The sequence below is a fragment of the Vicugna pacos genome, chromosome 10 (assembly GCF_048564905.1).
Source record: "Vicugna pacos chromosome 10, VicPac4, whole genome shotgun sequence".
Taxonomy (NCBI): Eukaryota; Metazoa; Chordata; class Mammalia; order Artiodactyla; family Camelidae; genus Vicugna; species Vicugna pacos.
The window spans coordinates 71432774-71457170 of record NC_132996.1 but is presented as its reverse complement, the minus strand read 5'-3'; the positions used below and the strand labels follow the sequence as shown (position 1 = coordinate 71457170).

Here is a 24397-nt window from a genome sequence, read left to right as displayed (position 1 = left end):
TTTGCCAAAAGCCGGGCAGCCCTGTTGGAGCCATGCCCTACATGGTCCAGTCTGAGTGTGTAGTTCATACACAGACACACACACACACACACACAGAATCTACACAGCGCTGAGGACTGACATCAATAACAAATAACAGAGAACCCACAACCTTGACTCAGACAAACAGGAGTGTTTGTTTCTGCCTCATTCAATAAGCCTGGCAGTAGGACGCTGCTGTGGTCGGGCCTGTGGCCGGCACCTCTGCAGTTCTCTTGGCTTGCCATTCCTACTTGTTGCCTCATGTCTGCAAAATGGCTGCCACAGCTCTGGACATCACTGTCACCTTCAAGGTAGGAAGAAATAGGAAGGGCATTGCCAGATGTGTTTATCTTGTCTTTTGTTTTTAATCAAGAAAGTTTTAAAAAAAAAAACCACCCAGCCCTGAAGTTCTTAGAAGACTTCTGCTTACGTCTCAACAGATGGCCAGAAATGGGACACGTGGCAGCCCCCATGGCTGAGAGGCTGGAGACAGGCATGATTAGCTCTCCTGGCTTCTGCAGTGGGAGGCGGGGAGGCAGGAACCGTTAGGAGTGCAACTGGGGCAGCCAGCCAGCTGTGCGTGTCCCGGCACAGAAGCCCACAGCTGTCCTCTGGGGTGTCTCTGCGCTTCTCGAACCCCAGGAAGGGCTCCCAGAGCCTGCCCCAGGGGGCCTCAGCTCCTGCCGGGGCCCCTTCCCTGGACGCCCCGCACCGCACCTGCCACCCGCCTCCCTCCCCAGGGGCGTTTCGTCCTGAGGCTGCGTCCACCGGGCCCACCCTCGGAGCAGCGGACGGACACTCCCTCCCAGGGGGCGGCAGGGAGGGGTCGGAACGCAGGGGCCCCAGCGCGAGTGACTTAATGAATGACACGATACTGGAATAGTGAACACGCGTGGTGAGGAGGCCGCGCGGTGCAGGGGGCCTGGGGGCAGGCGGGGCGGAGCGGTCGGCGCTGAGCTCGGGGATCCGCCTTCCCTGGGCCTCTCCTCTCCTCATCTGAGGGCAGAGCGTTGCCCTGCTGGTGTCCCTGGGTCCACGGCACATGGTGTCCCACGTGCGGGGGAGAGGCGGGTGCACTGTCTCCAGGGCGCCCTTGTAGCTCGGACACGGCTGCTCGACGTGAGACCCCCCAGGATGGGCTCTGAGCAGCGGGCAGTGGGCGGCCAGGGTGCTGGCGATCTGCACGTCTCCAGGCAGGGAATGGGAAATACAGAAGTTTTCCCCGAAACCATGAGAGAAAAGGCTCTGGGTGGGGTGGGGAGGAGGGGGAGCTGTGGCCGGCACCACGGGTGGTCTCTTAGGTGGGGACACTGTTGTGACACTCCTTCCGTGCACCAGGCACTGGGCTTGGCTCTTTCAGGACTTGGGGGACCCACACTCTTGTCTGATGCTCTTCTGGAGTCACGCCCTGGTCATTGCCCCCTTTCTTCACTCTTGCACCCCATGCAGAGGAGCGACTTACCTGTCTGGGGGGGGGGTCTGCCTTTGGCTCGTGGTTCTAGGTAATGTCCAGTGAGTCTGTTAAAAAAAACAAAGCAAAACAAAACTCTAGGCAACTTCTGCTTCCAACCCTGTTGGTGCACCTGGCGCCAGGCTGACCCTCCCCTCAGGGATGGCCACACACCAGGACAGTGTGTCTGAGGCAGCTCTTGACAGGTGCTAAATAGCCTCATGACTGCGGTCCTAGGAGAAGGATGCTTGGGAGAGGAGCCAAAAGACCCTCTGGGACAATTCCCACCACGGCTCAGCAAGCTGGCGGGCTGGGGTCCTCAAAAGCACGCTGGTCTCACCGAGCCGAGGCGGCAGAGATCAGAGATCAGGACACTGGTGCTTCCGGAAGCTGCAGGGTGGGGCACCTGAGAGGGCTCTGAAGTTGCGGAGGGAGTGTGATTCTGGGGGTTGGGCATTGCCGGGGGTCAGAGCCTCCCTGAGCCCTGGACATCCAGCTGGGTACCAGACGGGCTGGCCGTAGGAGTAAGGACGCCATCCTGAGGGAAGACCCACCTTAGATTCCCCTGAACAAACTTCAGTCAAGCCCTGACAGAGTCTACGGGAGACAGTGTGGGAGGCGGCGCTCCCCGAGTTAAAGGCGCTTGGGAACAAGCAAAGTAGAAAGTCAAGTACATTCAAGTTCAGTGGGAGCAGAGACAAATGGAGCTACCCAGCAGCACAAATATCAAGCCTCCCCCGAGGGAGAAAGGAGAATGCAGTGCCCTCATGATACAGCCTCAGAAGGCCCAGCGCCCAGCAAACAATTAGTAGCCATGAAAAAAAGAAAAAACAACAACAAATTGTGACCCATAGTTGAGAAGAAAGCACTCAACAAACATGAGCCACAAGGTGACTCGCGGGCCAGTGAAGCCATCAAGGGAGGCATCTAACTGGCCAATAAGTATGCGGAATGCTGCTCACCGTTGGTAATAATCACAGAGATGCAAATTGAAACCACAGTGAGATGGTACTTCACACCCACTGAAGTGGTGTGTGCTAAAGATGGGCATCACCAGGTGTCGGCCAGGATACAGGTCATCTGGGATCCTCATACACTGATGGAGGGGGCATGTGAAGGTAACCACCCACTTCAGAAGAACTTGGCAGTCTCTTATAAATTAAATATACTATGACTATACAGCCCGGTCATTCCCCTCCCAGGGATTCACCCAGGGAAGAGATAACCCACACCCACAAGAGACTCAAGACACAGAGTTCACAGCGGCGGGAACAGCCTCTCACTCACCAGCATGTGAAGGATGAACAATCCAGAGTGTATTCGCGGTGAAAGGATCAAGGCATGGGTGCACACAGCCCCCCAGACCTCACTGCTACCGTGCGGAGCACAAGCAGACTGGCCCAGGAGAGGGCCGGCCGCATGTGGGCCCCCGGAGGGAGAGTCTGCATACCTGAACTGTGGCTCCATGCGGCAGACTGGTTGTCAACCACAGGTAGGGAAGGGTTGATTGATTGTAAAGTGGCACCAGAGAACTTTCTGGAAGCATTCTGTATTCTGGTACAGGTGATGGCTGCCTGACTGTGTACACGTGTTGACTCACTGAATATAACACTTAAGTAGGTGGATTTTATTGCATGTAAATTAAACGTCCATGAGGCTAATTTTTTTAAAAGTCTGAGGCATTGGTGCCTTGCCTTCTCTCTTTGCCCCAGACTAAACAGTGTAGCTAATGGGGCACCTTGTGCCCAGATCCAGACGCCGCTGACGGGCTTGGCCAGCGCTGGGTTCCCGTGAGCCAGCGGAAGGAATGAGCTTAGCCCAGTGGCGACCCCGCCCGTGAGAGCCGCCTTACCCGACAGCTTTGTCATGGCAACAAGCCACAGCCACCCGCATTTAAAAGGCCTACAATAGCAAAGGTTTTTGTCTTATACACTTTACATGGAGCCACAAGTCTGCCCACACTCTTCATGCCAGGGTCCGAGCTGAAGGCACAGACCTGGGGTGGGACATGCTACTCTTGTGACAACGCGCAGTGGCGCTTCAAAGCTCCTCCTGGAAGAAGGGTGTCCTGTCACATTCCACTGGCCCAAGTAAGCGGATGGCCTCGTCCAGTAGCACTAGGGCAGGAATGCAGGCCCTTTCTGCAGGAGGCACTGCCAAGTCACAAGGCAACCGTGGGGACGTGCCATTCTCGTCTGAGAGGGGATGCAATAGTTGGGAGCAAAAATGACATCTACTGCATCTTCCAATCAGCACGTGTACACACACACACACACACACACACACAGAATTCTCTACCTGGTGAGGCTGTCATTCAGATCTTACGGAGAGATCAAAAGTTTTACGGAGAAGCAAAAGCTAAAAGGGTGCAGCGCCACCAAACCAGCTTTACAGAAAACATTAAAGGGGCTTCTCTAAGCTGAAAAGTAAGCCCACAGCTGGAAATATGAAAATTTCAAAAGGAAAAGTCTCATTAGTAAAAAGCAAATACACAGTAAAGGTAAACCATTTATAAAGCTAGTAGGAAGGGTCAAAGGCGAAAGTCAACATTTCTGTATCCGCAATGAGTAGCTAAGGGATAGACAAAACAAAAAGATGTAACATATGATGTCAAAACCAGTAAATGTTGGGGGGTTGTGAAAATGCAGAGCTGTTAAAACGCTTTTGAACTTAAGAGAGCCGCAACTTAATATCATCATGCATAAATAGAGATTGCTATATATAAAGCTCATGGTAACTACAAATAAAAAATTATAACAGAGACACACCCACAAGAAAGGAATCCACACATACCGTTAATATAGTCATCAAATCACAGGGAAAGAGGACAAAAGAAGATAAAAGGAACAGAACTACAAAAACCAACAAAAAATTAACATAAACGGCAATAAGTACATATCTATCAATAATTACTTTAAGTGGAAAGGGACTAAATGCTCCAATCGAAAGACAGAGGGCTGGATGGATATAAAAACAAGATCCGTATATATGCTGCCTAAGGGAGGCTCACTTCAGATCTAAAGACACACAGTGACTGAGAGTGAAGAGATGGGAAGAGGTGTTCCACACAAACGAAAATGAAAAGAAATATTTACATCACACAGGACAGACTTTAAAACAAAGACTGTATCAGGAGATAAGGAAGTACATTACACAGTGATCAAGGGATCACTCCAAGAAGCAGCTATAACTACCGTAAGTATATATGCACCCAACTAGGAGCACCTACATGCATAAAGCAAAGACTAACAGACATAAAGAGACAGATCGACGCTAACACAATAATAGTAGGGGACTTTAACATCTCCCTCACTTACATCAGTGGACAGATCATCCAGACAGAAAATCAACAAGGAAACACTGGCCTTAAACAGCACGTTAGACCAAATGGACTTAACAAAGCTGTAGAGAGCATTCCATCCCAAAGCAGCAGAATACACAATCTTTTCAGGTGCTCGTGGAACATTCTCCAGGATAGATCAGACGCAGGGCCTCAGAACAAGTCTCAGTAAATATAAGAAAATTGAAATCCTATCAAGCAGCTTTTCCACCACAACATCATGAGACTAGAAATCAACTGAAAAAACAAAACAAACCTGCAAAAAACCACAAACACGCGGACGCTAAACAATATGCTGTTATACGCTACCAAAAAACCAATGGCTCACCAAAGAAATCGAGGAAGAAGTAAAAAATACCTGGAGACAAGTGAAAATGAAAAACCCAGTGATCCCAAATCTATGCGACACAGCCAAAGCAGTTCTAAGAGGGACGTTTATAGCAATTCAAACCTACCTCAGGAAATTTTAAAAAATCTCAAATAAACAACCTAAACTTACACCTAAAGGAACTAGAAAAAGAAGAACTAACAAAATCCACAGTTAGTAGAAGGAAAGAAATCATAAAGATCCGAGCATAAGTAAGTAAAATAAAGGCTTAAAAACAATAGAAAATATTAATGAAACTCATCATGATCTATCACCTCACACCTGTCAGAATGGCTTCAGAATGGCTATTATCAAAAAAATAACAAGTGTTGGTGGGGATGTGGATAAAAGGGTACCCTTGTGCACCGTTGGCGGGGGTGTTAATTGATGCAGCCGGTATGGAAAACAGTATGGAGATTCCTCAAAAAATTAAAAACAGAATTATCCTATGATCCAGCAATTCCACTTGTGGGTGTTCATCCAAAGCAAACAAAAACACTAATATGAAAAGATACATGCACCCCTATGTTCATTGCAGCATAATTTACAAATAGCTAAGATACTGAAGCAAACTAAATTCCCATCAATAGATGAATAGATAAAGAAGATGTGATGTATAAATACAATGGGATGTTACGGAGCCATAAAAAAAAGAATGAAATCTTGTCATTTGTGACAACATGAATGGATCTAGAGGGTATTGTCCTACGTGAGATAAGTCAGACAGATAAAGACAAATACTGGATGGTTTCATTTGTATGTGGAATCTAAGAAACAAAATAGATGAACAAATGTAACAAAACAGAAAAGAGTTATAGATACAGAAAAAAAAAAAACAGGTGGTTGCCAGAGAGGAGGATGTGAGGGAGGAGAGAAGCAGGTGAGGGAGGCCAAGAGGGACAAACTTCCAGTTGCAAAATAAATGAGTCACAGGTATGAAATGCACAGTGTGGGGAATACAGTCAATCACTATGTAATATCTTCGCATGGCGACCATTCATAACTAGACTTATGGTGATCACTTTGAAATGTATAGTAATGTCACATCACTATGTTGTAGAACAGGAACTAACACAGTGTTGTAGGTCAGTTACACTTAAAAAAACAAAGAAAGAAACAAGTAAGATCATAGAAAAAGAGATCGGATTGGTGGTTACCAGAGGCGGGGGGTAAGGGTGGGGGAACTCGAAAAAGGCAGTCAAAAAGTACAAACTTGCAGGTGTAAGATATGCAAGTACTAGAGATGTAATGTGCAACACGATAAATATAATTAACACTGCTGGATGTTACATGTGAGGGTTGTTAAGGTGGTAAATGCTAAGAGTTCTCTCATCACAAGGAAAAATACTTTTTTCTCTTTCTTCAGTTTTGTGTCTGTATGAGATGATGGATGTTGACTAAACATAGCAGGAAAATCACTTCATGATGTGTGTGAGCCAAACCATTATGCTGTCCACCTTAAGCTTACACAGCATTATGTGTCAATTGTATCTTAGCAAAACCAGAAGAGAAAGAACCGAAACCCCAAATTACCAGCATGCAAATCAACAGTAAAATACAACCCACAATGAGGACTAAAACCTACCCACTCAACGGACACAGAAGCGCAAAGATGAGGATTAAGAGACAAGGATGTTAAAACCGTATTCCGGCGCCACGGTGATGCCACATGAAAGCACTAGCAGGAATCTGAAACTGGGTGAAGGATTTGCCTCTGTACCCCGTACCACCTTTGCTCATTTCCTGTCAGTCTAAGATTATTCCCAAGTACCTTTTTTTAAAGCTGGAGGAAAGATTGAATGTGTTAAGTAGAATCATAAAAGACACAAAAAGGTCAGATTTAAATTTCTAGAGATGAAATATAATGTTGCGCACCAAATACACACTGGATGGAATTGATGGCGGATTAGACATCACAGGAGGAAGGAGAAGTGAACTTGAATGCAGGAAAATAGAAATTATTCAAAACAAAACACAGAGGGAAACATTGACCGAAAACTGCCTGGTGGCAATAAATCGTGAGAAAACTTCAAGGGCCCGAATACACGCATCACTGGAAAGCCTGGAGGCAGGTGGGGAGGCAGGAAAACATATACATATTTGAAGAAATAATGGACAAAAAGTTTCTAAATTTGATGAAAACTCTACACCTAAAGATCCAAGAAGCTCAATGAAACTCAAACACAAAAAACATGAAGAAAAATGCACCAGAGTACATCATCATCAAATTGCTTGAAACAACAGAGAGCTTTCGTTATCTATTGCTTCATCACAAATTACCCCAGACCTTAGCAGTTTGAAAAAAGACATTTATTATCTCACATGGTTTCTGAAGGTCAGGAATCTGGGAACAGCTTCGCTGGGTGGTCCTGGCTTAGGGTCTCTCGTGAGGCTGCCGTCAAGATGCCGACCAGGACTGCCGTATCTGGAGGCTGGGGGATCTAATCCACCCACTCGGCTGCTGGCTGGAGGCCTCAGCTGCTCACCGTGCGGAATGATGGGGCTCTCCTGGAAACGGCCATCACGAAGATGGAATCTTGAAAACACTCGAGATGACAGAAGATTTCTTAGCCTGACAGTAGACAAATAGATCAACGGAGCTGCGGAGTTCAGAAATAGACCCACACACCTACGCTCAATTGCTTTTTGACAAAAGTGCAAAAACAAGTCAGTATGAAAAAGAGTCTTTTCACTGCTTCTGAAACTACTGTATATCCACATGCAAGGGGGAAAAAAGAACTTTGATTGACCGCTTATGCCATTACAACAATCAACCCAACATGGATCATAGATTGAAAAGCAGAACTTAAAACTATAAAACTTCTAGGAGAAAATCTTTGTGACCCTGGGTTAAACTAAAACTTTCAAGATACTTTCAAAAGCATGACCATTTAAAAAAATTGATAAATTAGATTTCATTAAAATTAAGACTCTCTGCTCTTTGAACGATACTGTTAAGAGAATGAAAAGTCGGGTCGCAGAATGGGAGAAGACATTTGGAAATCATATATCTGATAAAGGACTTGTATCCAGACTATACAAACCCAGCAGTAAGGAAGCAAGCAACCCCATAAAAACGGAGAAAAGATTTGAGCAGACACTTCATGAAAGGAGACAGATAGATGGCAAATTAGCACACAAAAAGATGCTCAGTATCACTTGTCATTAAGAAACGCAAGTTCATGCCACAATAAGATACCATTATGTACCTATCAGGATGTCAGAACTTAAAAAGATTTCTGATACCGAGTGTTGGCAAGGATGGGGAGGAACTGGGACTCTGGAACCCTGACGATGGGGATACAAAATGACCGTTTCTTCAACAGTTAAACATTCATCTATCATATAACGCAGTCATTTCACTCTTAGGCATTTACCTAAGAGAAATGGGTGTGTATGTCCACACAAAGACTTGCATACAAATGTCCATAGCATTCGAACGTAAGTATTCAGAATTTCTTTGTAACAGCCCCAAACTGGAAACCACCCAACTGTCCGTCAACAGGTGTGACCAGATAAAAACAACCCCTAAAGCATCCACATGACTGAATCCTCCTCGGTGATAAACAGGGGTGAACTACTGAAACCCACAGCAACACAGCGGAGCTGCAGGATAATCATGCTGAGCAAAAGAATTCAGGCGAAGTAAGAGCACATACTGCACGATCCTATCCCTATAAAATTCTAGAAAACACTGTCCAAGGTGACAGAAGGCAGAGGAGTGCTTTCTCACAGTAGGACACATCTTCCTGGGGCCAGGGAAGAGGAGGCAGCCCACTTGGAGTAGGAGGATCTGGGTTCCATTCCCCACTCAGCCTCTCAGAGCTGTGTGATTTTTGCCAAGTCACTCCTCCTCTCTGTGCTGTTTCCTCCTCTGTGCAGGATGGGACTGGAAGAGGCGTGAACCTGTGAGCCGCCAGCATCAGTGCCCTCACCAAGTGGACTAAAGCTAAGTGCTTTCAGGATGGGAGTGGGCACGGCATCCCCTGGGTTCCTGGATCCAGAGGACCCGAGGCCAGTCTGTGCTGCCGGCTCCTGGTAGCCAGACGCCAAGACTGCCTGGGCACTGGACCTGGCGCTTCTCAGCACACGCTTTCCCAGAAGCCAGTGTGGGAGGCGCCAGCAGGACCTGTTGTCCCGGAGACAGGCACAGAGTGTCCCAGTAGTGCCACCAGAGCAGGAGGCAAGCCCCAGAAGCTAGAAGTAGGTGACTGATTGTCTGCGTCTGCTTAGGAAAAGGGGCTTCCAGGCCAGGGGGCTTTCAACGCTAAAGGCTAGCAGACCCACGGTGCCACATTCTCTCCGGCCACCTGTCCTTCCCCAAAAACACTCCTAGTGCTGAGCAAAGAGGAAGCCACCGCTCCTCAAAGTGGGGCCTTCTCCCCAGATTTTCTCTCCTACCTCAAAAATGATTTCTCAGGGGATGAATAAAACCCAACGTGGTGGTGAACTTGGAGCTGGGTGCCCTCTCCTACCCTAGACCCACGACTCCTCGGGAACCCTTGAGCAGAAGGCACCAAATGCCTTTAAATTATTCATATTCTTTGACTCAGCCATTCCCTTTCTAGGAAATTCCCCCACCAATATGCTTAGACATGTGGAAAATCTGAACATATGTTCACTGCAGTGATGTTTAAAATAGTAAAAAAAAAAAAAAAAAAAAAAAAGTTGGCAGCCAGCTAAATACGCATCACTGGGGACTGAACAACACGTCCACGTGATTCCGCTGAGCAGCTCACTCCGACAGAGCGGGGAGCTGCGTTCAGCATCCAGAAGCTGCCACGATGTCCTGGTATCGGATAAAGTTCCAGAACAGCAAATATGTGATCCACCGACAGGAAACGGGGTGTTTACACCTGCGGGGGCTCGGAGAGAGGCTGCGGGCATCCGGGATTCCCTCTGGAGGCGCGGCGGCTGCCAGGCGGTTTCTCACCTTTTCACTCGTGCTTGCTTACAGTATTTGAACTGTTTGGATGAGGCTTTGTTGACACAATCAGCAAAAACAGACACGGCATTTTACAGTTTATAACGAAGTTTCCCTGTAAAGGTGCCCCCTGGGGAAGTGGGGTGGGGGCAGCAACAGATCTCGGTCTCTACGCCCTGATATTCAGGAGCTGAGTCAGTCCCAGTCTGTTCCCTGGAAAGAGGGGGCAAAGGAGCCAGATTTGGGTCTGGAGAGACAAGAGGCTTTTGTCCTCAAACTTGGAAGGCAGCTTGTCCTAAATTTTGCTTTCTTGGAAAGGTTCTGGGGATTCTAGGAGATTGAGGGCATCAGAGGTAGAGGAAAGGACACTTTGGTTTGCAAAGTACAGACCCTCAACGCAAACCCCCTGTGGTTGTTACACGATCTGAATAACTTGGAGGTTCGGGGCTGGATCAGGCTATCTTCAGGTACAGCTGGATCCAGATGCTTAAACAAAGCCCCGGGGGTGCTCTTTCTCTTCCCCTTTCTCCCTGTCTTCTATTTTCAGGTCTTCTCATCCCTGCTGCACTTAGCAACCCAGGGGGCACTTGGCTTGCCTGGCCTGGGCCACGTGCTCAGCCCTGGAACAGGGGGTGTGGGGTACCAAGACTGACAGCTCCCTCCAAGCCACACTGACGGGTGGAGAAATTGTACAGAATTCTCCGAAGGAATTTCGGCCTGAAAAAGGAGGGGAATCTTGCCCCACATGAAAAAGAATCGCAGGAACTAAGGCCCACTGCAACCGCATTCCCCGGACGCCGGCACCTGTCAGGACCGCAGGCCCAGCCTCAGAGCTTCGCAGCCGTGCGTCTTCTGGGATGCCCACGTAACCACGAGCATTTACAAGCCTTGGTCACTCTGACCCCCAGCCAGCCCAGAAAGGTGGACGAGGTCATTCTGCCTTTACTGATGGGGAAACTGAGGTTCAGAAAGACCGGGCAAGTGGTCCAGCTCACCACGTAGTCAGTAGCAGAGTTGGGACCAGCAATCAGATCTCCCTGGGCTCCTCCGCTCTCGGGCTCAGCCTGTGAGACATCACCACCACCACCACCATTAAAAACAGCCCACCACCACCACCCCCGGGATCACCACCACCGTCATCGACACCATGCCCATAACAGTAACAAAAACATGCCTAATGCCATCCGCCAGGCGGTTCATCGCAGACTCAGAGTTCTTAGCTGCAGGCACAGCCAGGGAACTGTGCACCTAAACCAAAAAAGAGAGGTTGATTGAATCAGATTTTCCTAGTGGGAACTCCTTTCTTGGCAGCCAGGCCTGGAGCTGGCTGTTTTGTGGCCGGAACCCAGCATTCCACTCACCACATTGTGATGCCTCCCCGCGATGTCTGGGCCGATCCCCAAGGTCTGGGATCGTGTTTCAGGGAGCAACACACGTGAGTCACTGGGGATGACATTCTTTGGGCTCTGACTTTCTACTTTGGGAACCTGCTAAGTTGACTCAGTAGCGGTTCATCCAGCAAACAGGCGGCGAAGCTGGGAGCACGCCCTCCTCGTAAACCTTGTTGGGGCCACTGGAGGTAGGGTGGGTCCCTGGGGCTGCGTATCTGGGCTCTGTTGACTCCTTGGTGGAAGCTGGGATGGAAGAGAGGTTCAGAGAGATGGGATGGCGCATCCCAAGGTAACAGGAAGCGGCAGAACCTGAGCCAAATCTGTGACTGCAGGGCCCACAAGTGTCACTGCCCGACACTGTCACCAGGCTGGCCCTTGGGCTCTGCCATTTGCTCATGGAGCCCCCTCTGAGATGGGCTTTCTGTGGCTCTCACCCAAGTTTGAGGGAGGACGGCTGGGTAGGTGGTCGTGGGTGGTGCCAAGGGGGTGCCCCATTGTCGCACTGAACAGGGGCACTCAGAAACCTCTTTGGTGGGGGTGGGCGGGGAGGGTACAGCTCAGTAGCAGACTGCGTGCTTAGCGTGCGTGAGGTCCTAGGTTCAATCCCCAGCGCCTTCTTCAAAAACAAAAAAAGAAGCCTCTCTGGGGTACAGAGTGCCCTCCTGGGCTGCCACAGGTTGGGTTGAGCGTCGGTCCAGGTCCACCAGGAAAGAGGTGACTCAGGATAGGGAAACTGTAGGGTGGAAGGGAGCTGCGCAAAGTGGGCGGCATACAGCACCCCGGGCTGTTGGCACCCTGAGGCAGAAGGGGTAGGGGGAAGACACCATTGCCAGAGCCTAGAAGGAGGGAATCCGGGAGAAAGAGCTGCCAAGGGAAATGTGCCCTGCAGTCCAGAGACACAGCCTGCCCAAGGTGACCCCAAAGGGGAGACACTGTGACATGGAACCTCACTGTCCCCTACTCTTACCTGCAGCCAGAGCTTGTGGAAAGCCAAACCCAACAGGGAGCCAGAGGGTATGGGAGCCCAGGAAAGGGGTCCATGGGGATCAGCCCCTGGGGCAGAGAACAGAGGGGAGAGTGGGCCTGGAGGGGCAAAGGAGCATGTTCATCACCTGGCATCTGGCCCAGAGCGGAACCACAGGGCCTCCTGGGATGCAGAGAAAATGTCCTCGGCTTGGGAACTCTCGGGATGTGTCTGAGGTCAGAAGTTGAAATGTCACAGTAAGTAGAGATATCTATTGGAGTTTCCCTACTAAAAATGGGGGGGCACTGGGAAGGAGAGATGGGGGACCCAAGGGAGTGTCCCCTCTGTGAAGCAGGCAGGAGGCATAGGATCCATCCAATGTCAGGTCTTCCAGCATGTCTAGGGACCTCCAGGGGCTGCAGGTGGCCTTGGGTGCACCATCTGGGGACAAGTGTGCACACAGCACCTTCTCATTCTGCAGGGTGTCCGCTAGTCCAGCAAGGAGCTCTCGTGATCTCTCTCCCTGTGGGGGACCATCAGGGAACAGAAACCCCAGAATCATGGCCAGTGGAATAGCCCATGGAAACCTCCTTTCCCTCTCTGGGACTTGCATCCTCCGGGGAAAACCCCAGGCTCCACCTCCAGCATCATGACGCGTCAACACCTGGTCCCTCTGCAACCCTTGGCGCTGACTCCTTCATCGCACGGTGGTGGGGCATGCCCCCGGCCAGGCTGTGGGGAGACACAGTGAACCCGCCATCCCTCCAGGCTTTAAGGAGCTCAGACCCTGCTATGATGAAGGAAACACAGGCACTGTGTTTATATGTAGAAAAAGCACCTAGCTCAGGTTTGGGAGATCAGGGAAAGTGGGATGAGAGAAAATCTGAGGGGCTGAGAGGAACAAGACCCGGGGCATGGATGGCAACCCACTCACCCAGCAAACCAGGGCCCTGAAACAAGAGGTGATGTCACCTCCTGGGGGCTGCAAATTGGCCCGTGTGGCAGGAATGTGGGGAAGTGGCAATAAAAGCGGGTGTGGGGATAAGCCTTCTGGCTGCCAGGTGGGGAGTGGATGGGACAGAGCAAGACCGGACGCCTGGAGGCCAGCAAGGAGGCTGTCAGAGGGGTCCCAGCGAAAACAGACTAGAGCACTGGGAGTGAAGGAGGAAATGTTGTCAGACCCAAGACCTCCAGTGAACGCCAAAGGGGCCAATGTGGGTCCCCCACAGGGAGTGATTGAGAGGGTGGCACCAAAGGTGACTTCCTGGGGTTCTGTTCTGGAGAAATAAGTGCATTGTTCTAAGCCCTCAGATGGAGAACACCGGGGAAGGAGGCTGGGGTAAGATGATGAGTTTCTCATTTCTGGTCACGGCATAGCAACTGGAACCGGACCAGCCCTTCCGTCATAAACAATCATAAAACTGCACAGAATACATGAAGCCACTGTTTTCAGCGTTGTGTCAAAGGCAGAGCAAGACTGTGATCCCGCAAGAGAAGAAAGACACATGAAGTGAGCCCCAAGATCTCCCTGGATCTGGCCTTGGGGTTGCTTCCCTGACCGTGGTGCAGCAGGTGGGCATCCGAGTAGAACGCAGAGGTCCCACTGAATGGAGGATGCAGAGATGAGAGTTTGGGACTGTGGAAGCAGCTAGAATCTTCAGGGCTAGAAGCTGGAGAAGAGGAAGCTGCAGCGGGGAAGGGGAAAGAGTCAACGTGAGGGTCCTTGGGTTCTGGCAAGACCACTTGGAGGCTTAACAAGTGGTCTCAATTCCTAAAGTCTTGAGAGTGGAACGGAGGTGCTGGTCATCAGGCAGTGCAGGCGGACTTTGGGCTTCTTGCCCAACCAGAGAGGAACAATCTCACTGACACTAGGGTGGCCAGGTGGGACACCAGAAAGGCCTCATCTTAGTAATACGGGCCATACCTTAGAGAACAGCCTACTGTTGACGGTCTATAACAAAGCCTAAATCCAAGCCTCAACAAGATTTGCAATTCAGAGCTGGAGTCTCACCAAGTTAGAGAAGTTTGGGAGATATCTCAGGCTTTGCAAATAATAAACCAAGACCACATACATTCAAAGAACCAGCCAGTAATTGAACTGCCTGCTAGAACAAAAATCAATCCTTTTCAGAGGGAGATATTCAAACCCAGAGTTTCTACAACATATTAACCACAATGTCCAGTAAGTAATCGGCAATTACCAAATGAACAAAGACACAGAAATATGTGAGTCACAGTCAAGAGGGGAAAACAACAGTCAGTAGAAATCAGTCCTGAAATGGCCTGAATGATCCACTAGGCAGGCAAACCTTCCAAAACATCTACTATAAATATGCTCAAAAGTTGAAAGAAAAATTTGCTTGAAAAATTAATGGAAAATATGGTCATAATAAGGGAGCAGATAAGGCATCTAGGCAGAGGGCTGAAAACTGTCATAAAGAACCAAATGGAAACTCTGGAACTGAAAAGAACAGCTGAAATAAACTCACTGGTTGAGATCATGAGTTACTTGATTTGAAACATTCCATGTTGCCTGGAAGACGTCCAAGTAGAGAGGTTCGGGAGGGCGACCAGGCCGGGGGACAGATACTCGAAAGGCGTCATTGCCCAGGTGAGAATAGATAAGCTCGCATCCCAGGCTGTGGAGAGCGGTGGAACCCGCACTGCGGCCACAGCCTTCACTACCCCTGGGAAGTGAAAGCGAACAAACAAAAGGCAAACGCTGAGCTCTGGAGAGCTTAGGCGGCTGCAGATACCAGCCACCCTTTCAACCCCACATCTCAGAGGCCTGCCCCCCAAGCAGGGCCTCTTTTGATCCCCAGCTGCTAATTAACAAACTCCTTACGAAGCAGAGACGGGACCTGGGAATCCTTCTCTGCAAATTAGAGCTGCTTTGGGAGAATTGCTATGGATGGGGTTCCTTGCAGGGTGTCAGGCAGACGAGTTCTCCTGCTCTCTCCCACTCTTGCAAAACGGGCTCTGTGCTCTTACTTGATTCTGGAACCCACAACCTCCATATGGATGCCTCAACCCTCTAGGCTCCAGAACCCAAGGAGGGGAGCGGGGGGAGTGGCAGCTGTCAGGAGCTGCTCTTGGCAGCCCAGGTTCCAGGGCTCATTGAAATAAAAAGTAGAAGCAGGCTGCTGAGATGGGGGTGAGGAGCTCCCCACCCAGCGGACAGCTAATGAGGAGCAGTAGTCTTTCTCTGCACTCTTGCCTTGGGCAGGCACTGTGCTAAGCATATTTACATTAATTGTCCTAACATCGCCACGAAGTGACAAGCCGCATTTTCCAGGTGAGGACGCAGAAGCTCAGAGAAGTTCGATGCTGCCACAGGATGACACAGACAGGGGCAGGGCTAGGATTTGAACCCAGGTCTCTCAGACTCCAGAGCCTGGATGTTTAGACTGAGGTGTGAGTCCACCTGTCCCTCAGAGCTGTTTCACAGAGTCATCTTGGTCTCTGAAAACGGCTCATCCTCTTCCCAATTGCTCAGATTAAACACCTGGGAACCATCCCTCTTCCCTTCTCCCACCAGACAGTTCACAAGCCAGTCCTGTTGTGTCTTCCTACAAAGTACGTTCTGAACCCGCCGCACCTCTCCAGCTGGCCCTCCTCTGCCCTCTGCAGCCTGGGCGACTGTCGTGCACATCTCACTGCCTTCCTTGTTTCCGCTCCTGCACCATTCTGTATAGCCCCCCGTGGGAGCCAGAGAGAGCCTTTGAAAAACTTACTCAGACCCGTCATCTCCTCTTAACGCCCTTCCTTGACTTCACAAGCTGCTCAGTATAAAATCCATAGTTTTTACCTACAAGGCCCAGCATGACTGGCCCCTCCTGGGGGCCTTCACAGCCTCAGCTCAAGTCATAAGCCCTTTTTCTTTTTCAACTCCAATTATACAGGATTTTTTAAATTCTTGAAAAAGTCTCACTGCCTGCTCCTGTTCTTATGTTTTCTTCAGGTCTTCACAGAGCAGACACCTTGTCAGGTCTCAAGTCAGTGTTACTGCCTCAAAAAGCCTTTCCCTGACAGCTTAACAAATACACCTTCTCAGCTACAGAACTTCACTGAGTCACATAGAGATTTTTTTGTCTTCTGTCTGTTTCCCTTGCCCCAACCTCCATACACACGTGGTGGGGGGGCCACCAAGGCAGGAAAAATCTGATCATTTTCTGGGTCCCAGGAGCCCAGTAGAGGAGGCAGCTGAGTGAAAACTTTATGTGAATGTTGGATGGATAAATGAGAGGGTGGATGGATGGATAGGTGGATGGGTAGATGGGTGGATGGATGGGTGGATGGATGGATGGATGGATGGATGGGTGGATGGACGGGTGGATGGGTGGATGGATATATGGGTAGATGGATGGGTGGGTGGGTGGATGGTTGTGTATAGAAAGGGTTCCCACACCCTTCCATTCCTTCAAAATTGTTAGTTTAGAGGCTGCCTCAGTGTCACCCACAGATGGATGGTTCTTTAATGTGACGGGGACAAGCCCAGGAGGCCTGGAGGCTAGGCCCAGGCCCTCCCACCTTCCCCAAGCACATTCCTCTTCTTTTCACAGTCCCGCCCCAGTTAGGCCTCATACCCTTGCTCTCACTTGAGGGGCTCAGCTTCCCAGAAGTCCCCACCAGCACCAAATCTCCATGACCCTCTCCATGAGCCCCTCCTCAGCTGGCTTTGATCTCCTCATCCTGAGCTTCCCAAACCCAGCTCCTCAGCCGGCCCCCGCCCCCAGCCCAGAGCCAGCCCCTGTCCCCGCAGCTGTCCACACTTACAAAGCCCGACTGTTCGATAAGGCCGTGCCAGCTGGAATGAGACACTTCCCGTCCGATGGGAGGTTCTGCACGGAGCCTGGGGGCAGCTGTCAGCTGAGGGGGTGCAGGACCGGATCTAAGGCCTCCCAGGGGCCAGCACCCTCCCGGGCTTCAGCAGAGGCTGTGCCGGGCCTCGCCTTGGGTCCCTGAATGGGCTCTGCAGAGCAGGGGGTTGCAGGGGTGGGGGAGGTGGGGCCCGGGGGAGGGGCTTCAGCTTCTGAGACCCCACGCCTAGTCGCTTAGGAAACCGCCCCTTTAGCAGGCGCAGGGGTCAGGAGCTGCCCTGGTCTGGGGGCTGGTGAAATCTGACGGCCTCCTCCCACTGGGGACGCTGTCCTCCCTGGTCATCGGCCACCGGTGACTGGGCCAGAGACCACAGGACGAGGTGAAGGTCCGCAGACACACTGGGCGGCAGGTACTCGTCACCCAGGGCCGGGATGGACACCAGGGGTGGCCGCCGCAGGGGCCAGAGCCCCGCGTTCGGGCAGCAAGGAGCTGCTGCGTCTCTTCGGGACGAGCTATCCACTGAGGGTCTTCAGGGCAGTGCAATCGCCCCTCCCCACCCCACAACCATTTCTGGAGCACCTGCTGCGCCCAGGGATAGGGGCTGGGCAGGCCCGAACCCGTGCCCTCCCAGCCCCCCTCCGCCTGGGGCCAGCCCTGCTCGCCCGCCGACCGGACCCCAGGCCCGATCCCAGGCCCCGCAGAGCTGGTGCCTTTTCTGGCTCTGATTCCTTCTAAAAGGCTCTAATTACATCCTGGGAGAAACAATTAGAACGAAACTAAGGTTTTTTTTTCTCTCTCTCTCCCCCAAGGCCAGGCCTGTTTAATAACTTAATTAAATAAACAGAATTATAATTATAACGTTAATATTTCCTTTCTGTAATGCCGACACGTTCTGCTGAAGGAAGCTTCCCTTGGGAATGGGAGCCTCCCGAGGGCCTCCAGCACCTCCCTGGTCCGACACTGGCTGCCCCACCCCCTGCCCCCCGCCACTGCCCCCGGCCGGGCCCACCGGGTTCTGGGGCCCAGCAGAGCTGGCAGGGACCCCACCCAGGGGAAAAGCCGAGTCCTCTCCATCCTGAGTGTTTACAGTCGAGCTCAAACCACACGATGGAAATTCCTCTGAAGCTCCTAATTGCACATTTCCTTCCTCCAACCATTTTCTTTTGACAGTCGTCTTTGAAAATATTCACCACTGAATTCTCCCCAGGAGGAAGGGGGAGCGGGAGGAGCCCGCTGCAGGGGAGCCGGCGCCCCCCACCCTGCCCCGGGGCCCCAGGCTCTGGGCGTCTTCAGCGGGCACTCTGGGGTCCTGGGTGGTACCTCCCGCCCCTACTCTCCAGCTGACCTGGAGCACGTTTCCTTTTTCATCTTATTTCCCATGAAATGTGCTTAAGAATATTAAGAATCTTCATTTGCAAAGTAATGTTCTGAGATCAGCCTGCACGTAGTAGGTGCTGACACGTACCAGGCTCTTCCAGCCTCCAGGAGGAAATGCAGCATATAAACGTGGGGTTCTCCGGGCTCTTCTATTGACACGGAGAGCACAGACAGAGGTAAGAGCGGGCTGCCAGGGTCCACACACCCGCTTGGCCCCTTCCTACCCAGCAGGGAGGTGAGGCCCTGGGAAAGCGTCCCGCTTCTCTGTGACCTGGTTCCCAGTCTGTAAGAGGGGACCTTACAGTGTCTACATCACTGCGTCCTCCTGGGGGTTACGTGACTTAACCCTCATAAAGGGCCTGCTGCAGGGAAGCTTAGCAGACATTGGCAGTGACCTGACCCCGTGGGTCACTCTGGAGCTGGCTGGGTGGGCTTTGCAATCAGACTGGCTTGGGTTCCAGTCCCAGATGCTTAGGCTGGGAAAGTCACCTGATTTTGTGGACCCTCCACATCCCCTGTGAGACGGCTGGGATAGCACAGGGCTGCTGCAGGGCTGCAGAGGCAAGCAGTGGGTGTGAAGACTGGGGGCAGCAGGGGACCTCAGGCCCCAGGGTAATGAGGGGGAGAGGCTACAGGATCGGGAGAGGCTACAGGATCGGAAGAGACTGCTGGTGCCAGAGCCACGGCCAAGGGCACGGCTGGGACCTCCCTGTCTCACCCTCCCAGGACCCAGCCCCCCCCCTCTGACCAGGCCCTGGAACCAAGCATCTTCAGCCTTTACTCGTGCTGTGTGGCATCAAGCCAAGTCACTGCACCTCTCTGAGCTTCCGTCTCTACATTGGCAAACTAAGAGTAATAACTAGGCTGCTGGGACGATCAGTGAGTTTATGCATGTCATGTGTTGCCCAGGGCCTGGCATACAGTAGGTGCTCAGTAAGTGTTAGTATAACATCCATGGCTCTTATTCACTCATCCCTAGCTCAGTGCCAGCCCTGGGTGGTCCTGGAGCTGATGGAGACACAGCCGGCTTCCCAAGCATCATCCCAGGCAGAGGTCAGGGTGCACCAGTGTTCCGCCCTCATTCGCATGGCGTGGACTCCTGTGTCCCGAGACCCGGCATCATCGGGCACCATCGGGCTTCATCGTCCTCCTGGGGGCTTCCCACAGGCCCAGGCCTGGGGCTGGACTCCACATCCCCCCACACCGTGTGCTCAGCGCTTCACAGGTCTCTGGTGTGTTAAACGTATGCCAGTGCCCCACTGGACTTGATTTCTGGAGCACAGGGACTGTGGTCTCCCTCCGCGTGTCTCCCCGCTGCTCCTCCCCCCGAGTGCTGTGGGAAACCCCAGGAAGGCTGGGGGGGATCTCGACCCAGAAGCATTCACTCTAGTGTGGGAGGGGAGTCAGAGGGCACGGCGGGGGTGGAGGGAGGGAACCTGCAGTGAGGCCATGATGGCTGAGTAGGGGCGGTAGCCGAGGTGCGGAGAATGAGATGCATTGAGACTCCCGGAAGGCGCTGGAATGCCAGAACGAAGAGGGAGAGTCTGAGAGCTGCGTCCAAGAGAGTCAGCCGACAGGCTGGGCTTTGGAAAGACCTGTCCGTCCCGGAGATGGGGAGGACCGTGGAAGACCAGGTTCGGCACGGTCATCGGCTTGGTTTGGGCTGTGCTGAGTTGAGGGAGCCTTTGAACATCCAACTGGTGGTTGGGAGATAGGTCTGGGGTGTCTTTGAGCACCCAAGGGTGACATTTTGTTGGTTGGAAGAAGGAATCTGGGCTCGGAGGAGAGACCGCACTTACTGTTTTTGTTTTCTCCCCAAGGTCACCCTGAGCTACAAGCAGAAATGGGACTAGGGCTCGGGTCTCCGCTACCCCTCCACCCCAGCCTGGAGACTCTCTCCAAGCCTCCTTGTGACTTTCCAAGAGGATGCAGGGTGGACAAAGCCCAAGGAAGGAATGTTCCCTTGAAAACCCAAATCCTTTCAGCTGTTTTCCTCTTGAATCACTGGCAAGAGCTCAAAATCTATACTTTTTTTTTTTTCTGGTGAAAAATAATAGCAGATCTGCCTTGGTCACTAACACTGTGAAATCAGAGGCAGCAGACAGAGGACCCTCGGAACATTCCCAGCCCCGGTGGCCTCCCGCTTCAGAACCTGCCACTGCGAGCCGGGCGCCAGCAGCTCTGTGGCCGTGAACAGCAGGTGCTGTGGACGGGAGGGCCTGACAGCAGCTAGTTGGCCTAGAGGGGAGGCAACTGCCCTCTCTCCTCCATGCGCCCCCTCCTGGAGGAACCTCATCTCCTCCGTGAAGTCACCACGGGATCTTTTTCTCTGACCCAGACCTCTGCCTAGGCCCAGAGTGGCGAATCAGGCAGCCCAAGGTTCTCCCCTGCCCTTGAGCGATCTGTAAGCAGGAAAGCCTCAGCTCACCCCCAGCTGAGCACACCTCTGCACCTCCGGTCCCCCCTGCACCCGGTCGCCCAGGCACCGGCCTGGGGACACATCGTCTCCTCCACGGAGCCCCACAGAGCCTCCTTCCTCTGCTCTCGCCTCTGCCCTCATGCTTCCATGAGGCGTCTCCCACAAGCTGCTGCCTCACCCCGTTCCCCTCCCGGTGCACCCCGCACCTGTCACAGAAGCCTCTCAAGCAACAACACCTCCTGCTCCCACTGGTCTCCAGGTGGACTTTGGGCTGTCCTCATGGCCTCTGAGGCCCTCTGCCTGTGCACCTTGTCACCCCTCAGCCCTCCTCCAGCCCTGTCCTAAGGTCCCCGCCACTACCCACCTCCCTGTGACCCGGGCTGTGCACATGCTATCTCCTCTCCCAGAATGCTCTTCCCACTCCCGCACCCCCAGAAAAGCCAGACCCCTTTTCCCTGTCACCTCCTCGAGGCTCAGCCCAGGGGCTCCTGCCCCAGGGACACAGGGGCCCAAGGGAGACTGACCGAGCAGACCTTCATGTGGGCAGAGACTGAGAGTCTGGGGAAGGATTTCAAGTGGAGGACACAGCAAGTGCAAAATCCTTGGGGTCGGAGGAGCAGCAGGGAGGCTACTGTGGCCAGAGGCTAGGAAGGACAGGGAGGAGGCCGCGGAAGGGACGGGCAGGGAGATGTGCGGTGTTGGGAGAAACTGGGGGACCCTACCTACTCCTGCCTCCCCCTTGTCAGGCCCCAACCCGTGGGGCCTGGCTGGGCAGGACCCGGCAGCCCCGCAGGTCTTAGAGTGAAAGGAACAGCCAAGGCCCAAGGTCGTCCAGGACCAATGACCAAGGGGTCTGGCTGTGGGGCACTGGGTACCCACTGGGTCCCGAGCCAGAAGCTTCCAACTCAGAAGGCTGCTTGGGTGACCTCTGACCCTGCAGCTAACTTCCTGGTGACCAAGGGATGTGGCATCAGCAAGACTGCAGATGTTCCCTGAAAGAGAAGGAGGAACGTTCTGGAGACAGTCACATGGGGGGTTGCTGGGGAGCCGTTCTGTCGGTGAGCGGTTCTCATTTCGATGTGTTTCTTTGGTTGAGATGTTGCAGAGTGACCTCAGTTTCGAGCCCCAGGCCCACCACGTGGCAGAGGCAGAGAAGACCTGGGCTCCTGGGGTCCTCCCAGCAGCGGGGTCTGTGCCTCCGTGCCTCCGTGTCCCCTGTTTGTGTTGTTGATGTACTCTTCAAAGGGGACCGTCCACCTCGGCCAGCCTTTATGAGCTGTCATAGCCCCCATGGATTGGAAGAATTCCAATCCCAGGCTGCCTGGCCTCAGCCTCCTCCTTCCCCCACCTCTGTCTACACTGCCAGCTTGGCTTCGATATGTCACAGTGTCCTCCCCGACACTGTGACTTCCCAGCAAGGGGCTGGGCGGGTTCCAAGACTGGCACGTGCCCCTGGAGGCCCTTCCCACACCAGGACAGCCAACTGCACACAGACAACTCGGCTGTACACTGACGTGTCGACAAACTACACAAATACATCCCAAAAGCCCAAACGACACAGATCTGCAGCTCCCTTTCTCCTCAGCCACAGCCCGGCATGTCTGCAGTCGTTCCAACGCCCCAACGCGAGGGGAGGGCTGACAGGGAAGGCGGGCATGGGAGCAATGCTGACGACCAGCTATAGTGAAGGGATCTTACTTCTGCAAATGACTTAGATACGTGTGACCAGGACCAGGCCTTGGAAAGGGCTCGTGCACAGAGGGGACCAGAGCCTTCATCATGGCTTCACCAAAGACAGCCCTCCAGCTGGCTGGGATCTTGTTTTTTTTTAACTTTTTTTTTATTATTATTATTATTATTATTGTCATCATCATCATCATCATCATCATCATTATTGTTGAGGTAGAGTCAGTTTACAATGCTGCGTCAATGTCTGGTGCACAGCATCGTGTTTCAGCCAGCTGTATACATACATATATTCCTTTTCATATTCTTTTTCATCATCATAAGCTATTATAAGATATTGAATAGAGTTCCCTGTGCAGAAGAAACTTGTTTATCCATTTTACACATAGTAGTTAGTATATGCAAATCTTGAACTCCCAAGTTATCCCTTCCCACCCCCTTATTCCTCTGGTAACCATAAGTTTGTTTTCTTTGTGTGTGAGTCTGTTTTTGTTTTGTAAATAAGTTCACTTGTGTCTTTTTTTAGATCCCACATATAAGTGCTATCATATGGTATTTTTCTTTCTCTTTCTGGCTTGCTTCACTTAGAATGATGATCTCCAGGTCCACACAAGTTGCCGCAAATGGCATTATTTTATTCCTTTTTTTTTTTATGTCTGAGTAGTATTCCGTTGTATAAATACTCCACATCTTTTTTATCCAGTCATCTGTTGATGGACATTTAGGTTGTTTCCAGGTCTTGGCCACATTTTGTAAATAGTGCTGCCGTGAACATTGGGGTGCATGTATCTTTTCAAATTAGAGTTTCCTCCAGATATATGCCCAGGAGTGAGATTGCTGGATCACAGAGTAAGTCTATTTTTAGTTTTTTGAGGAATCTCCATACTGTTTTCCATCATAGCTGCACCAAACTACATCCTCACCAGCAGTGTCGGAGGGCTCCCTTTTCTCCACGCCCTTGCCAGCATCTATTATTTGTAGACTTCTCAATGAAGGCCATTCTGACTGGTGGGCAGAGCCCCTGTTCTTAACCACTGCACCACACTGCCTCCCTTCCGATGAAGCAGGGAAGGCCCAGAGAGGCAAAGGGACTGTGCAAGGTCACACAGCAGGTTACTGACTGCACGCAAACCCAGGATTCCTCGGCCAGGAATCCCAGGATTCTTGCTTCAATGCACCAAAGCCACATCTTCTGGGAGTAACGTGGTCAGGTTTTCTCATGAAGAGAAACACACAAAAGAAATTTCTCCTACAGTGAGGTCCGCATGATTTTCCTGCGAAAGAGGAATAAAATCTTATCCAAGAACACAATGATTCATGCCAGCCCACCGAGTCAATCAGGAATCGGCAGACTGTAATTTCTATCAAACTATAATTAGCTGAATTTCCTTTTGTAATCTTGGGAATCCGAACAGAGTGCAGCCTATCATTGGAGCCTCAGATAATGACCAGCCACCTCTCGTACAAAACGGTTAGGAGTAAAAAGGTCCTACGGTTCCCTTTGATGTTTAAAGAGGAAACATTAATGCAAAGACACGAAAAAATTAGTGGAATTTCAAATCCAAAACAATTGCAGCCTTGTTGGGATACAAGGCTTTGCGGAGGGAGGGATGCGGGCGAGGCTGTTAAACCAGGAC

At 51.7% G+C, this 24397-nt stretch overlaps 1 long non-coding RNA gene across 1 annotated transcript; it reads right to left on the bottom strand.

The window, feature by feature from the left end:
- Window positions 1-1502: 1502 nt before the first annotated feature.
- Window positions 1503-17366, bottom strand: LOC140698848 (uncharacterized). The gene is made up of 4 exons (XR_012076848.1): window positions 17234-17366; window positions 14947-15144; window positions 7501-7714; window positions 1503-1539 (listed from the first exon to the last, which is right to left on the bottom strand). It is a non-coding gene; the product is annotated as an uncharacterized lncRNA (long non-coding RNA).
- Between the last annotated feature and the right edge of the window lie 7031 nt (window positions 17367-24397).